Raw genomic sequence first — 15,055 nt, 5'->3', positions numbered from 1 at the left:
CCGCTTCGGGATTTGTCATTCTTTATCCCCGAGTACTTTGATGCTATCAAAGGATGTCACCAAGCGTTCTCCATAAAACAATACAAATAAGTAGAGAAAGTATTCGGATTCATGGTAAGACCTGCACCCAAGGCAAAGCCCAATTCAAAGGAACACACGGATCTACCAAATGACAGGTCAGGCATTTACACCATCACAGCAAAAGAAGAGGCTAAAATATGTTAAATTTGAATGGCTATTGTGGCTGTCTGTTTCTTGAACATAATTTCAAACTCAAAATCTGTGCACTGGATAGAAAGAGGGATACCATTTTTATTCTTTATTCAAGGCTAAATGCTCACTGCTACTTCCCACCGAGTGAACAAGGAGCACCATTGTGTGCTACACTTCTGTGTTGATCTTTGTTCATAAAAAACAATTAGAAAAAGATTTGCGTTTGATTTCTGTTATTTAAAAAAAAAAATAGTCGTACTGCAAAGACCAGCAGTTCGTATAGCCAAAATCCAGTTTTCAATCTAAGCAGATCAGCTGCCCATCAATATTTAATAAAGGTGTACCACGAGCATATGGTATCCACAGTATTTCTATTTAGAGACATCCCCATGTTATTATCAGGAGACACAGTTATACCAGGTTTGTATGGTTAAATATCTCATGTTTAGAATTTTAATTCCCTGCAGGTTGCCTCATGCTCCTGTAACTAAGAGCCATCATCTACCCTACTTTGTTTACTTTCCTCTAGTTCATTTGAAGGAGACAACGAGCATGCACCATGTTTTTCTTTATTTATTGCAGTTAAGACAAGTCTGATATAGAGTGTGATGGCAGATTGGAGCTGTATAGTCTTTCATTAAATATAATACCTCAACAAAGCCTATATAATGCATCTAAATCTGCACATACACTTCACATAACCAGACTATTGACAATGTGAAGAACTCCCTGGTGGTCTTCAAATGTTCCTACATTTTCTCTAACATCTTCGAGAGCCCTTTTCACCCCATATCTATTACATTGAAAGCCTAGCTCAAATTAAAAAGGTATATCCGGAGACTCATCCATTCCTTGGGGTGGGGGCAATATGCCCAAGGTAAGCCTTTACCCAAACCTCTTCTCGAATGGGGATGTACTTGGAAAGTTGACATAAAGTCTGGTCTTATTCATGTCTTAATTGTACAAAGTATATTGTGTTGGGCCACCTGCTTTTACCAGTGCATTTATTTCACGTATGGTCCTCCTTCAGGACATTGGTTCACATATTCAAGGCCATTAATTGTAAACAATGTAGGAACTGTCACACCTTCCAAATTTCTTACTTTCACCTTTCTCCAATGATGGAGATGTAACCGTGCTTCCTGGCAGTTATTGTTATAGCTAATACAATTCCAGCCGTGTAATGTGCCTTTCTTCTAAGTGATTAGAAATCCCGTTTCACCTTTTGCTCCTACCATTTCATTTTACCAAGAACCTGGCTGCATTATGTGCAAATACTTCAGCCATGGTTTTTTTAATTTGAAAGTATCCTAATGATACAAACCATTTTATTTTTTATTTTAAAACGTTTGAAAATGTTGCCACAGGCGCCATTCTTGGAGTAATTCTGACATTGGCTCATGTGTGTATCAGCTTTCATTTTCACCTACTCAAATTTAGCAGATATAGTCGTGCAGTCCCGCTTGTTAGATTTTTCGATCATCTTGTTAACTTTGCTTGTATAATTGTAAATTTGAATCAGAAAAACAGTTGTCTATATAGCCCTGGGAGGAATATTTCTTTTAGCATTCTTAATGTAAAGGTACATTAGAATGTAAGCAATTTATTGCTTATCTGTGATCACAAAAATGTAATAGTTTGCTGAAACCAATTAATCTAGTTAATGTTTCCTTCGCATCCTTTCAAATTCTGATACTGTTCATTTGTTGTGTTGTGTTAACTACTTTGTATGTGCTGTAGTCAGTATACACACCACCTCCAACCTCTGCATCAATGTACATGTGTATGAGGCATATCTAAACACAGCACCATCCAGCAGGCTGTAAAAAACTTCAGTTTAAATCAAAAGGAAATCCTTCAGATTTATGGAAACCAAATGCAAACTGGATATTATGCACCTCGATAATCAGGAAAGCATGCCCCATGGGTTTTGGTTTGAGAGCCAAGAGTGTGAACTCTTAATCCTGTCTCTCACTCACTTTTCCCGGCCAGTTTTCTGGAAGGGACAGGGATCACTCCCTGGACTTGCCCTACCGTCATCTGACAGAAAATGAGTTCCATTTAATAAATTTCCACAATGCAGTGACAAGGACAACATAAACATCTACCTCATTGTATCCTCGCCTTTTAATGTCATATGAAGCTAGGCTTCCTCTTTGTATCCACACTACTGTGGACATTTCGCCAAAATCCTGCTACTTTTATTCCACAATGTTGCAACAGGTGTAAATACCCACTGCAGCATATGTCAGCCATTCTGGCAGTGAGTAAGATTTTTCAAAACTGATTTGGGTAAGGAACTTTAAGGTGGGTGTTCTGTAATTATTGTTTTACTGTTTTCTCTCAATTGAAGTTCAGGTTGCAATTGTGCAGAATGTAGCTGCTTTGTATTGTTACTCTATTGTGACCTAAGGCTTTGTGTAATATTCACCAACTTTTTGCTACATTTATAAAAAACCCATTGCAAAATTGTTACAAAGTTTACTGTAAGATCCATACTCATGCAAGTACACCTATACAGTCTGCCTGCATGAGGTAAGTTTATCTTCCTTTTTTAAAGCGACACCAGCCACAATAAGCTGATATTTATAGAGTAATGGAGATTTTAGAGATATAAAACAAACCTCAAATGATGATGGGAGGAATGCTTGTAAACAGTCAACCCACTTGTGGTAGCATTCCAACCCATCATTTTCGCCCATTGCGCCACTCAGAACAGAAACCTGGCTTATGCAAATCAGTATTGACTCTCCTCCGCATGGGAAAGTCCATCCCAAAGTACCAAACAAGGCCCTCTCCAGAAGGAACCACGAGCAACGACAGACCTTATTTGGTTTTGTTAGGCCTCATCATGGAGGTATAGCTTAGATACTGAGGCACAGTGGAGAAGTGTGGCTCACTGGTTAGAGCAGGCAGACTTGGAAGCAGAGGTCAGCCCGGGACCAGGGTTCAATTCCCGGCTCGGCGGGTCTTGAGTCCTAAAATGTCCATGGACTCAACAATTCTCGCTCCGGTGCCTACTCCATTCATGGGTTCACACTCTGCGTCTCTGGGCAATAGCTTGCTTAATCTCCACAACGGCCCCTCGTGGCGGGATGCCTGGCTTTCACCTTGCGGATACCCTGCCGGGGTTATCTCACAGGGGAATACCAGGACGGGTTCCCTAAGCAAGCGCTTAGAAACCAGTGGTGATTTGCGCTATATAAATTCCTGTACATTTACAGTGTATCTATTTGCAAACATTTCTCCAATCACTTTTTGTGGTTGTTATTAGAGATATAGGGCCAGATGTAGGTAAGTATATTTTACCGATTCATAAATACCAAATTTTACAGATTCGGTATTTATGAATCTGTAAAATAGAAGGGGGGAGATTTAGGAAGAATCGGTAATTGAATTACCGATTCTCTAAGAATCGGTATTTACCGAATCGGTAAATACCGATTCGGTAATGCCCATTGATTCCTATGGGCATTGAAGCCCATAGTAATCAATGGGCATTACCGAATCGGTATTTACCGATTTGGTAAATATCGAATGTTGCAAGGGTGCAGGGGGTGTCACTTTGACACCCTCTAGCACCCTAATTTCAGGCATGTGTGACTTGTGGCACACAGACATGCCCTAATGGCATGTCTGTCTGTCACATGCCATAGGTTTGCATGCACACATGTGCATGCACACCTGGAATCGGTATTTTACCACCCAATTGGATTGGGTGGTAAAATACCGATTCGGTAAGGCCTGTGGGACTCAGAAGAGTCCCACCTACATCTCAAAATTACGAATCGGTAAAAATACCGATTCGGTATTGTACCAATTCGGTAAATTTACTGATTCGGTAAATTTACCGAATCGGTTATATATGCCCCCTACATGCCAATTACTAAATACCGGTCGGTAACGGCCGAAATCGGCCATTACTGACCGGTATTTCGGCTCCTACATCTGGCCCATAATCTCTACCCTGTAATATACCTGAAATGTGTGTACTGCTATCCACTCGCAGAAATATATTCTGTTAAGTATACTTGGGTCAATAGTTTGTAAATAGCTGGGTGTCCACTCTGGTCTCACAAATGGGTAGGGTACTGAGTTGAAGAGTTACATATTGAGGTGGTTGGATATTCAAATCACCTTGCTTCTCTACATATCTAGAAATTATCATTGTTGGTGCACTGTTGTGTGTTTTGTAGTGTTCTTAATTATTTTCCCAGCTAGTTGTTTATCTGTGATCGCTTTTTTATGTAGTGTGACATCTCAAAAAGGCTTTTGATGCAATCAAAAGAAGACTAATGAAAGTAGAAAGGCAACATACCTGAGCATATTAGAACAGGCAAAAGCTTTAATCCTTATCAAACAGTCTGATTTTGAGGCGTTTTCAGAAAATAAAATAGTAATACTTCCAATGATGAGCTCATTGATCTCTAAGGACAGCTTCTCCATCTTTGTTATTTAGATTTACGAATAGTCACTAATACCTAGGATGCATATAAAGGATTATTAGTCTACAGGCTCTCTGTCAAACAACCGTTGTCTTGCATTTGTTAGTTTCTCTTGGTCCTACATTAAAAAGAGATGCTGTTACGAAATGGCCGCTACGCCTCCCTGTATTACACCCCCCCCTTTTTGCTTCTCCCTGTGTCAAGTCTTCCTTCCTCCTCTCCAGGAACCTCAGTTGCCCTCAATGCCCTTGATGGCAGCAATGATGTGCTGCCATCAAGTGGTCCATATGCCTCAGTACTGAGTGGAGAAGGGTGAACTTTAATAGTGGTTCCAATCCCAGCATACCTCCCCAGTTGGTGTGTACCTGTTTCTTACTGATCTTTTGTTGTCATCACTCCTCGGGAAGAAAACGCGATCTGACTGGATATTGTGTCTCCTTCTTTGAAAGGTGGGTTTCCTCCTCTCACCTCGCCTGTCACCCCTTAGAAAGCCACATCTCTGGGACTATGGGCAAGTGTGGGGAACTGGCATTGGCTCCCTTGCCCATCTGAAAGCACGGCAGCGCCTAACATGGGAGCCAGCATGAAGAGGCGTTCTCCTGTCTGCAATCTGACGGTTGCAGCGGTGCAGTGAAAAAAAATGTCTGGAACCATTTGCCGTCTTGCTCCCAAGGGGGGCAAACAGATTTGGGCCGGTGACATAGTGAAAAGCTCTATTTCAGTAATCTCTATTTTTTACAAGGTGAAACACATGCATTTCAGGCTAGAACCTGCATCTTTTTTATTTGGGATACCACAATACACCTACTTGGTTTCTCTGCTCCTGCTCTGTGGCATAGATGTGATTCTGATTCTGCTTTTCCATCACAAGTATCTAAGGTTTGCATTGCACATCCATCATTTCTATTTTTTGACTCGTCTACTGTCTCAACAGTTAATTACATTGGAATTGGATACATTTTCATCACTGTCTTATAGACTGTCTGTAAATCGGACCTTATGTTCAACCCCATGTTCTCATATCTCAGCCTGTGAGAAGACTTGTTATCAATCAGTCTGCTGTCAAACTCTGTGGTCTGATCCCTTCACTTTGACCAGGAATTGACTTCCACATTCATGAATACATGGCATCACAAAAATAGTTATGTCCTCCTTGGCACCATTCCATCTCAGGCTGTGGATAATGGCTCTGCTTCTCAAAACTCCATCTTTACATGTGTTGGTAATCCTTCACATAGGCTGTATCTTTGCTCGGTGTTCTACTCACCTGATTTGGGGAACCATAAGTTGGACGAGATATTTGGGTGGTGACTGTAGATGGGGGAATGGTTGAATAGGTGGATACATGTTAACTGGTGGTTAAGTAGAGATGGAGGCTATATTTTTCAATTCTGGCCCCAAAGGCACTGCCTATAGAACTGGGAATCTGCCGTCTTTCTGTTTTTTTTAAACACTGTATTTCATAATGGTATGTCGTATAATGTTTTATAATTGTTTTTCATACTATTATAGTGGCATGCCTCTATGACAACATTCATGCTAATTGTCACCCAATTCTGCCATCTTAGGAGGGCTTCTTTGGTTTAAGTCAAGCATCAATACCCCTAGATAGGTTCCTTATTCCAATATAAGCATGCTTGTAAACATGATCACAAGTTTCTTAAATGCCTTTATCACTACTTTGTGTGTTTCCCGATACCTCTCAATGCTTGGTTAATCCACAAGATTGTAGCTAGTAGTTCCAGATAAAGTCCAGAGAGGCAGGTACTTAGGTATTTTAGATGGCAACCACATCTGCCAGAGTTTTTCTGCAGACATAGGAACCTCCTCAGTGGTCTCACCATGTACCTAAATCTCTTGATCACTTCCAGTTCTTGATTTTCAAATAGAGACGAAAACCTTAAAAGGCATGCCATCTCCATGGCAAAGGATGTGGGAATAAGTGTGAGACCCACGTTTGACATTCTTGGTGGCTTTTATCGCGTGATTTGATTCAAGATCAAACAGCTTCAATGGTAGTGGCTTACTTTTTATGATTGATTCTCTGCAAGGTTTGCTCAGGTGATTGGCAATTTCTACTGTTCATTCACTTTTTATGGTTTAGGCACTCAATACGTCATTAGGTCCATGTTTCTCATCGATACGTATTCGCTTACATTGCCTAATTTATTACCACATACCCCTTATTTTGATCTTCCTCTGGTCAGTCAAGACCTTCATGCTTATTGCTAACTATGTATCATTGTTTAAAGTTTCTTTCAAACATTTACTACTGAAGTCTTTTCTCTGGTGACTTTTACCTTAATACATGGTATTGGCTCTTTTTCATTGCAAGCTCTACCTCAATAACATATTTTTACAAAAGAGTGCTCCTATACTTTTACCTTAAAGGTGGTCCACTCTTGTCTCAAGACATAAGCTCTTTCTTTATTCCTGATTCTCTCCCTCCATCTGCGTCTTCATTGTTTAAATGTGGTAAAAGCTTTCCGTTTATCAAGAGTGCACTGTCTGCCCGTGCAACTCTTAATTGCCTTACTAATATTTTATGCAGCCAGGAAGTCATGTTCAGCTACCTCAGCCAATAGATGTGTATGGCAATAAAGATGATTTACCAGTATATCAACCTGGAAATTCCATCCATCCGCTTAGGCTACAAAATAAGAAACATAGATGATTCTTTGGTGGAGCCTCTGGATGTATTTGTCCTTGATGCTGCATTCTGGTGTACTTTATCAAAAGTGCTGCAGATCTTGTAATTGGAATTCCATCGCATTTCTCTTCCACTGAAAATATTTCAAGCTTTCCTTATTTTCAATGTTCAAGGAACATCATCACACTAGATTATGTTACTTCTCTTATGCAGTCTTGACTGCATACTTCTTTGACATATCCTCACTATGTAAGGCCTAGTGTGATATAAGGAGGATGAAGTGTAGATATTAAGAATATATACCAGTTTTGGGCATCTTCAGTGCTTAAATCAAGCTGTCCACATTCACAGGGTAAAGCTTAGCTCGCATGCTGTCCTTTGCCAATTTGGGTTTATGAAACACTTAAAGAAAACATGGCTATTGAAAGTTAGACACATAAAAGTGATTTAAGGATAGTGACTAAAGCCTGTTGAAAGCATTTTAGGAAGGCAAGCAGGTTGGCAGTCAGCTGGACTGACCCACCCTCGCTAAATGAGGACTTTGATGAGAAGCCAGATTAAAGTTTTGAAACATGTCTGTTAGTGTTCCGAACATTTAGCAACAGCATTGAAATATTGCCCATGCATATATGTAACTTTTCCTATATGGTATAGCAGCTTTCTCGCAGCAATAGGGCATTTAAGCTAGAAACGTATATACCAATGGTGCTTCATTGATAGGTCCACAAGTAACAGTGTATTTATATGTTACCAATTCCTTCCACTGGCATATACCCGGATTGAAGTAATATAATTTAAGTGTTAACGCATGCTAATGAAACCAATAATATGAACACAGGCATGGTTCTTTGTGTATCTGCACCAACCAGCACACAGTAGATTGTATATTTGTTTCTGTGTATGCTGTTTTAGTACTGCAGTATGAGTGTTACATGAGGATAAATATTACTGCTTTATTAAAAAAAGGAAAGTCATGAGAAAACATTATTTTATGTATGCACATCAAAAGTATCCGGTTGTAGGCAGGTGTAATATAAGACTTGTATACAGTGCAGTAAGTGGAGTTGCTGTGTTGATTTGCGTGAATTGGAGAGTTGCAGAACTATGCTATATCTTCAATGAAATGGCACAGTTCTCTCTCCATGCACTCGTGCACTTGTTGCTGCCTAGCGCCAACGCAGACAACCTTGAGTCATAGTGCAAGGGTGTAGCTAATGTCAGGATAGCTTTTGTGCAGGAAGGAATACCAGAACCCAGCATATATGCAAAGCGAGAATAACGAGGAGGAATTAAGATATTTCTCTTTGTTACGCCCGCCTCCGGCAGGCGCATCATATTGGTCCAAACTCATGTCCACAAGTCTTTGTAGATGTAGTTTGCGTCAAAATCCATGGGTGTATGCATGGCAATACCTATACACCACCTATGGCACGCCTACCTCACGAAAAGTAAAACAAGACAGTGCAATGCGCTGCTTTGTTACTTTTATTTTTACAAAGCAACACAAATTACAATTTCTGAAGATGAGTACCCATATAGAGTTTACCACTATGTTTTAGGCTGTACTAGAAGCTTCTCTTTATATTTCTTTTTTGATTAAATAAAAACGGGGTTTCTTGTACTCAAAACACCCTGCCAAAGTCAACACTTTCAGGCCAAATTCATACTGTTGTCATCACAAGGGCACCATTCCTGTGACCTATCATAATCAGTTGCTCTGCTTTGTAGGGTCCCCATTTACAGATAGATTCTCCAAACCATTTTTAAATTGGGTGTGTTTTGCACAACCTAAAATAAAACAAGAGCATTAGGTGCACTGGCTCAATCCACTAAGATTGCTTCTTCTGTATAGAGGACAGTACGCATGTGCCGGTTTGCACATGTTAGGGATTGTGAAGTAGCAATGCAATGTGATAGTGCAGTGAGTGCGAGCTGCAAACTTGTGAGTGCATGTCTAATTTACCAATACATCTATCCACAACTACATTACTAAATGTCCGCCTTCCTCTGCACCATGTCTGACCTAACGCAGGCTAGGCATAAGGAAGTTAGGAAAGTAGATGGGTGTCACACCCCTCCCTGCTGTGGTATGCCTTGTATTGTTACGCGTGTGCACTACATAAGCCTGATGAACCGTTTTCCTTTTCCACCCCTTGCCCAAGGATGGGAATGAAAATGTCATTCAGCATCAAACTTTTCTGGCCTGTTGTCTGACATTTACTTTGACGAGCGACGTGGGTCTCTCCACCCATGTGTATGATGGGAACGAATGCAGACACTTCATTAGGTAGGGTGGTAGCCTTGTGTAGCTCCTACAAACAATGCGTAACAATCCAACGACACACAAATTTGGGAATCAGAGAATTTGCGTGTTGTGAAGGTCTGCTACACACTGTGATGAGCAGCACAATGCCTCCTATTGTTCATTTGCATTGAGCATTATGTTTACCATTAATTTGCTGTGTTTTGCCCGGATCCTACACACTGTTTTTGGTTCCTCATTCTCCCTTATCCTTTTTAGAACTGCATTAGATGTTTGCCCTCTAAATAAAGACTGTTATTTAATGCACTACCCTAATCATCATTATTCAGCATCATAAGCTACACCCAAACTATTCCAACGCCGAGTTGTTGAAAAGTAAAACATGATGTATTTTTATATGTTCTATGTGTTTTAAATAAGCCAAGGCCACAGCACATTTGTTCGGACTTAAATGTGATTAGTCTTTAATATCTATTCAAAATGTTCTATCGTGTTTCAATTTATGATAGAAGTTCTTCTTTTGACGATTACTAAAGATTTTGGTTGATGCTGTTTTTGAAAGTAAACTGGTCCTAAAATATGTAAATCTGTTCTAAAATATTGAAGTCTCAGTAAAATTAGTTCTGCTGAGTTTTTTCTAAATAAGTGTTAAAAACGAATGCTTCCAAACCAGCATCAGACCAGAAGTAGGCTATCATAAAATTTCATCGATGGCCGATTTCTACAGATGATCGTATCCAATTTAAATTGATACTTTTACTATTAAGATGTTACAAGCAGCTAGAAAAGAGGTTTTGAGAGTATATGGTTGTAAAATGGGGACATATATACATTGGAATACCTTTTTCCTATTTTAGGTGCCAAAATCAGAAATCAAGATAGTAGCTCAATTGTTCAAACTGAAAGCACAACAGTTTTAAAATATTTCTTCTTTAGGTTAGTAATATATAGTATTTCAGTTAAATGTACTCTTTCCAGTCAGGTGTACACAAATCCCTGATTTAAAATGTGTACACTTTCCTGTGATGTGGTGTAAGAAAAGATGAACAGAGATTACTTTGAATGCTTCTTTTTCATATATCAAACTCCAAAATATAGGATGGTGGTGTTCACCCTAACTGCCATGCGACCCAGGAGAAGTTAAATGTAGGCAGCGAAGCAACCGAGCATGGATCACCTCCTATACAATTCAAATTGGTTTCCTAGTTCATTAGTAAAATGATACAGTGTGTGACCTTGACTGATCTGCCACAGTTTTACCTCAGATAGTCTTTGCAATTAGAGCAAGTACCTTGGATTTAATTGTAATATTCTGGTCACCCCCACTTTTTACAGGACATCCTATAAGAAATCCGACACTTCACTATTACGTCAACATGTATTTCATGCCGACTAGTACTATCTCATTGCAAAATTGATATTAGCATTCTTTCTGACATTATTTGCTTGCCTCCTTATATATCCACCTGTCTTAGCAGCGTAAGGTACTCCCTACGCCTTTTATATTGAGGGAATGTATGTCCTGTGTGTGTGTTGTGTGCATTTCAGGCTTGTGAACTATAGCCATATTTCATGGCTTCTATGTTTTATGCTAGAACTGCCTAATGAAATGCAGTAGGCAGCAGCAGTTCACCTACAACAATGTACTATATGGGTTATTTTTTCTTCTTGTATGTAAACAGCTGCACTCCCACCAAAATCTATGGCAGTTTAATTCAAAGTCTGAAACCAAACTCAGGCCCGCTCTACCATTTCCAGTCTTCTCTTGAACCTTGCAACTCCACACTCTCATTCACACCAATAATCGAAGGTCAATAAATTACAAATTCTTGCTGAGCAATAACAGTTCAATAAGACATTTCTCGTGTCTCATTCAGTTTTCGAAACACATGTATCATTCCTGGAGAGGGAATTCTGTCTCTGACATGTTTTGTTTTAAATGTGAATATTGGCCAGGTTACAAGGTGCTCGCCCTTTTACCCAAAACAAATGGAATGTGAGAAAGGCAATAGCATACGACAGAAATGAAAGAAATCTTGGGTAAATAATAAGTTCTGGTCACCTTCAGAGATCTATTTTTAGCGATACAGCTGCTGTAGGATTAAAGGTGCTTTTGGGTACTTGGCTTGAGTATGCATTTTGTTGATTGTCATTAAAGTTTTAAACAATGTTCCACAAAAGTATGCATCTGGCAAGTAGAAAAATGAAGAGGACAATAGTGCTTATTCAATGCAACATAGCTTACAAGAAAAAGCAATTTTGAATTTAATAACTATGAGATGAAAGAACCAAGTCAGAAACGCACAAGAGAAAACTGATTACATTTCTTCCAATGGCAAACTTTGTGTTCCAAGCAAACAGTTGTTTTAGAAGAGAATCCGACTTGTCTGCGACAGCATTTCAAAACCTCCTCTCTTCGAATATATTTCTGCCATTACTGAGTGAACTTATTGTGATGCCTTTCAGGATTTCGGCCATTTTTTACTTCATTGGAGCTTGTGAGAGAACAGTACTGGCTCAACCTATCAGCGTTCCCTTTCTGCCCTATGAGAACATTTTGGAGGGGATTGATTGCAAAGTGATATTGATGCCTATGTTTTGCTTATTATTGTACATAAAACTATGGCTGAGTGAAAAAAATGACTAATGCTAAATGTGCTGTTCAATTAGAAATTTGGGAAAACACAAACGTCCTCCCTTTATTTCTGCAAAGAGAGAATAGCAAATTTTTGAGAAACAGTGATCCAATGATGCTTGAGATTCCAAAGAAATTCACAGTGGTTTTTGGTTTCACACAGAATTGAGGACTGGATTTTAACATTAATAGTTACAAAAAACAGTAACATATGTTCAGAAATACATTTGTAGTCAGTTGTTATATAATCTATTTGTAAGAAAAGTAGGGACACGTTGGCACGTCTGACACACATTGCACAGCCAAAAGTAGTCGCGACCGCCCTTTGGAATTGGTTTCCAAGATACAATACGGTTTTGGAGCCTCAAGCATCTGCAGGGGTCACCGCAGCAGGGCTGGGAAGGCAGCACTTCACCTGTTACTTGGACTTTGCAGGGACCACTGTAAGCAGTGGGAGTTGAAATCATGAAAACCTTTGCCAAGTATGTAAATCAGAAAATTGCATTTGTTATAGTGTCCCTGCTACGACTGTAAATACCTTTTTAACCCAATAAAGATTCTTTTTTGTAATCGTAGTGTACACATTGTCACGTTAAGTGGTCGGAGTTTTACAAATAGAATGTTTCTAAAAAGATGTTTTTAATGGCAACGGACTGAAGTAAAAACGTGTATGAAACAACATTTACTTATGAAACAAAGGGCTAAACATAGGAAAAAATGAATGAACAACGCTGAAGGTTGTACGAATGAGAGCTAAATCAAAACTGGACATGAAAATGATTTAATATGTAACGTGTATTTGTACAAACTGTATCACTATGCATCAGCAGAAGTTAATAAAATAAATTATCCGAATGCACTTGGTGTAGTGGAATTGAATGATATGTACTTGGGGGAGGTATACGGAACCCCGTGACGCATGACAGACTGACAGGGTTATACAACACATTGTCTTCTTTTTAGGTCAAACCCTACTAGATAGCGCAGCTGACTGGTTTGCTAACATCATCGTGACGACATTCTGAAAGCTACCCTGGAATGCATTCCGCCTATTGCTTACCATTGGCTTTGTGGTTTGTAACGCACATTTGCTTGTTTTCTATTTGCTGTCTCTATTTGTTTTAAGCTGTCCAGCTTGAGTTTGTCCTTTCCGTTGCCCAACCCATATTTACTGTATTCTTCCACCAGTACTGGATTTCTGTAAACAGGCCTTTAAATATTTTTCTTATCTTGTCAAATTTGCTGTGCATTCAAAGACCGAGGTCAAAGGCCAAGCTCTGTCTTCCAGGAAGCTTGATGTTTCCTTTTCTTTCTCTGACTTCAAAGTGAGAGGATTTATGTAACAATCATGCTTGTCACTGGGGGTGTGCTTGTCCAAGGCTGTACCAGGTGATTTTTTTTTCTAGCACACAACAAAATTTAAATGTCTAAAAATGAACGGTGCAGATATTTCAGAATATATCAGAATTAGAAAAGCACAAATGATGCATATTTTTTGTTAATTCTGAAATGTGGTTAAACAAATATTTAATATGATCAAAACAAATCAATACACTAGGGGATGACATTTTCACACATTATCGTTTGTGCACTGTATGTTTTTTTTCAGTAAAATTGTATGTCCTTGTAAATGTGATGGTCATTTCCATTGCAGACGTGTTGTCTGTAATCTAGTACGCTACCACACCATGTATACTTAACTTCACCCCGTTCCACTTACTGTGCACCACTCCACACCACTACAGTTTACTCTGCACCACTACACACTACGCAGTCCACTCAAAGCCACTCCACACTGCGTCAATGCACTCTTCTCTGCACCATTCCACTCAATGTCTCTCTACTCTACTGTACTCTATGCCAATGCACTCTACCCCAAACTACTCTACTGTGCACCACTGCAATCTTCACCACTGCACTCTACACCACTCCCCTCTGCGCCATTGCACTCTGCCAATGCACTCAGCTCTGTTCTACTCCACTCTACGCCAGTGTATTCTATGCCAATCCACTCTACACCACTCCACTCTACTCTGAAACAATCTACTATATTTCACTGCACTCTGTGCCACTCCACTTGGTGCCAGTCCACACTACTCTGCACCACTGCACTCTACTCTGTACCACTGCACTCTACTCTGTACCACTGCACTCTACTCTGTACCACTGCTTCTACTCTGCACAACTGCACTCTATGCCACTGTACTTTACTCTGCAACACTTACACCACTGCACTCTATGCTATTGTACTCTACGTCCCTACACCACGGCGCGGTGCGTCCATTGGGGCGTAGGGGCGTAGCCCCACTAAGCCCCATTGACCCACCGCGTCGTCACTAAAATACAATTGAAAATATTAAAATAATTGCGCTACCCGCCAGCCGGGAATCCGGGAGACACCTGACTTTTCTGGAGTGCGCAGGTGGGGGAGGGAAGGTTAGGGGGGGAGGCTGGGCCTGCTGCAGCTGCGCAAGTGGATTTTTGGGCAGAAACTAGCCCGCGCATGCTTAGATTGTTTCCCCTGTGCAGTTCCCCTTAGAGAGAGGACCAGGGGGCGGGCCGCAGCCCCCAGGGTTGAACAGGGCGACTGGGAGAGCAGTCATGGTGCCCCCCCAGCTAATCCCGGGGCTGCATACAGCGCCAGGATTGGCTGGTCAATACTATAGCCCGGGTCCTGCATGGAGTGCTGGACGCAGAATTAGTTGTTTCTTTAATCAATAGTCTAATCTGTAAGCAAATGCAATTTAATATATTGCTTTTGGCCACGTACATATGTCAAAGGTGGTCTGCGTAGAAATGTGACCAGTAGCGAATAGACAGTTATTTTGGACCTAGACGCACTTCCTTGG

Source organism: Lissotriton vulgaris, chromosome 4_1, assembly GCF_964263255.1.
Source record: "Lissotriton vulgaris chromosome 4_1, aLisVul1.2, whole genome shotgun sequence".
Classification (NCBI taxonomy): Eukaryota; Metazoa; Chordata; class Amphibia; order Caudata; family Salamandridae; genus Lissotriton; species Lissotriton vulgaris.
The sequence above is the reverse complement of the archived record's forward strand: the minus strand, read 5'-3'. Positions refer to the sequence as shown.